The sequence below is a fragment of the Dasypus novemcinctus genome, chromosome 17, assembly GCF_030445035.2.
Source record: "Dasypus novemcinctus isolate mDasNov1 chromosome 17, mDasNov1.1.hap2, whole genome shotgun sequence".
In the NCBI taxonomy this organism is placed as follows: domain Eukaryota; kingdom Metazoa; phylum Chordata; class Mammalia; order Cingulata; family Dasypodidae; genus Dasypus; species Dasypus novemcinctus.
This window is the reverse complement of record NC_080689.1, coordinates 24,338,023-24,340,906: the sequence shown is the minus strand read 5'-3', so window position 1 is coordinate 24,340,906 and position 2,884 is coordinate 24,338,023. Positions and strand designations below refer to the sequence as shown.

At 43.9% G+C, this 2,884-nt stretch overlaps 1 pseudogene; it reads left to right on the top strand.

Annotated features, from left to right (window-relative positions):
* The first annotated feature begins 625 nt into the window (after positions 1 to 625).
* LOC101420130 (small ribosomal subunit protein eS4, X isoform-like) lies at positions 626 to 1,396 on the top strand (annotated as a pseudogene).
* Positions 1,397 to 2,884: the final 1,488 nt, after the last annotated feature.

The window sequence follows — 2,884 nt, the reverse complement described above, 5'->3', positions numbered from 1 at the left end:
CAGCAACTGGTGCCCACCGTGGGGCCCGACGGGAAGCTCAGCACTCTGCCCCATTTCTAATACTCTGCTGCTGTCTTTGGAGTTCATGAGTTACTCCAGTTTCTTTCCAAAATTTCCCCTTTTACTAGAACTACTGTGACATAGGTTTCTGTTACAACCAGGACCACGTTAACCAACCCAGCCTTCCAAGTTCCTGCCTCACTCTCTGGTCTCATTTCTTGACAGCTCCACCTCGAGTTTCCTGCTGTCATCCTCACTGTGCTCCACACTTTCATGCTTCCGTACCTTTGCTCATCTCATTCCTTCTGCTTGCCTACTATTTCTAGTTTTCCTTGCCTGGCTAAAATGGACTCTTCCCAGAAAACCCAGCTCAGGAAGCCTTCCCAAGCTTGCTCGTGGCCTGCTGCATTAGTCAGATTTACCTGTTCATTCCTCTCTCCCATGCTAGCCTAAGCTTCTTGGGGCAGGGACCAGGTCTTATTCATCTTTGTACCCCAGTGCCTGTCACAGTTGCCTGGCACATAGTATTTAAAACATGTTTGGAGATTGCGGTGCACACAGCCATCGACCCCATTTTCTAGGCACACTGGAAGAAGGCCGTCCTCTTTCCGTGCTTAGTGCAGCCATGGCTGGTGGTCCCAAGAAGCATTTTGAAGCGTGTAGCAGCTCCAAAGCACTGGATGCTGGACACACTGACTGGTGTGTTTGCTCCTCGTCCATCCACTGGTCCACACAAGCTGAGAGAATGTCTCCTACTCATAATTTTCTCAAGGAACAGACTTAAATATGCCCTGACAGGAGATGAAGTAAAGAAGATTTGTGTGCAGCGGTTCATAAAGATTGATGGCAAGGTCTGAACTGATATAACTTATCCTGCTGGTTTTATGGATGTCATCGGCATTGACAAGACCAGAGAGAATTTCCATCTGATCTGTGATACCAAGGGTTGCTTTGCTGTTCATTGTATTACACCTGAGGAGGCCAAGTACAAGTTGTGTAAAGTGAGGAAGATCTTTGTGGGCACAAAAGGATTCCCTCATCTGGTGACGCATGATGCTCACACCATCCGCTACCCTGATCCACTCATTAAGGTGAACGACACCTTTCAAATTGATTTGGAGACAGACAAGATTATTGATTTCATGAAGTTTGATATGGGTAACCTGTGTATGGTGACTGGAGGTGCTAACCTTGGAAGAATTGGTGTGATCACCAACAGAGAGCAACATCCTGGCTCTTTTGATGTGGTTCATGTGAAAGATGCCAATGGCAACAGATTTTCGTTATTGGCAAAGGCAACAAACCATGGATTTCTCTTCCCCGAGGTAAAGGTATCTGCCTCACCATTGCCGAAGAGAGAGATTAGAGACTGGCAGCCAAACAGAGCAGTGGGTAAAATAGTCTTTAGTTGATATGAATGGAGAATGCCATGTGACTAAAAATAAAGCACGATTAATTGCTTCCTGAAAAAAAAAAAATTTGTTGAACTAAGCTCAGGGAGGTAAACAGAAAAGGAAGTAAGCTAATTCCCTCCCCTTGGCTTTGCACTTCCAGAGGGGAAATGAGAGGGGAAAGTGTCGAACAGAGCTGCCCGGCCATTAGTTCTGGTCCTAGCAAAACAGTGACTGTAATAGCAGTAATGACCCTTAGAAGGATAGTCAGAAGACTAAACTATTTGGGTGGAATTAGAGTCTCCCTTTCTCTTGCCATGGCACTCTGTTTCTCTTTTCCTGAAATATCTTCCTCTCTTATTCCCCCAGTGCCATCAGGGGTTTGCACTGTCAGTTGGTTTAAATTCTAAGTTTTCATTCCCATATTCTATGCTCTTGATGATGTGTGTGCATTGTGTCCCCCAGTGAGAAGGGTTGTGTCCTCCAAAGAGGTCTCCGTAGAATAGGGAGCCTAAGTCTACCTGAGCAAGTCAGGAGAGGCTCCAAAGAGGGGATGGGGTTTGAAGTAAGACTTGAATGAGTAGGAATTTAGAAAGAGGAAGGCGAGTCCACCATGTTCAGGGATCTACAGGGACTGTGGGCCAGAGATTAAAATCAGCCATCTTAAGTGAGGGCAGGATGGCTGTGCAGAGAATCAGGGGGACTGATGGGGAGAAGTGGAGCTTACATTGGTTATTTAATAGCCCCTCTTTCATTGTACATGTAGCAGACCCTGTACATGTAACAGATCATGTAGAATTACATGTATAGTTTAAATTGTCAAGCTTGCTAGAGAGAACGAAGTGGTTAAGTATATAGACTCTAGTGTCAGATTGTCTAGGCTTGATTCCGACCTCTGCCCAGTGACCTTGGGCAAGTCACTTGACACTGCCCTGCCTCATTTGTACGATCTACAAAATGAGAGTAATAATAATATCTCTCAGCAAATTGTAGGGAGAAGTGAGTTAAGACATGCAAAGCCCTTCAAGCAGTGCCTGGAAACAGCAAGCACCCACTAATAGTTAGGTGTTATTACAATTTTATTTCTCATGAGGTCATTTATAATTGCCAGTCATGCACTTGGTTCATAATTCTGTAATAAGTATATGATTTAATTATTCATTTGTGTGTAGTTTCCCACTGGACTGTGAATTCCTCAAAGGCATTAGTTGAATAAATGTCTCTATCCGAAGTAGTTGAATTCGTATCTTTCAAGCATGTCTCCTGTTTACTACATTAATATATTGGTAATTTTAAGGGTAGAATAATTCTTAGGATTTTCCTTTGAAATTACATTATTATCTGGGTGTTCCTCTTTGGAAATCCTTGGAAGCAGAGGCAATGTGTTCTTTTAAACCCATACTGGCCTTGAGAGACTACTGCTGGAAAACTTGCTTTATGGAGGGTTTGTCTTATTCAAAAGAGGTTAAAGAGCCCAGGGAAACAAGAAACAT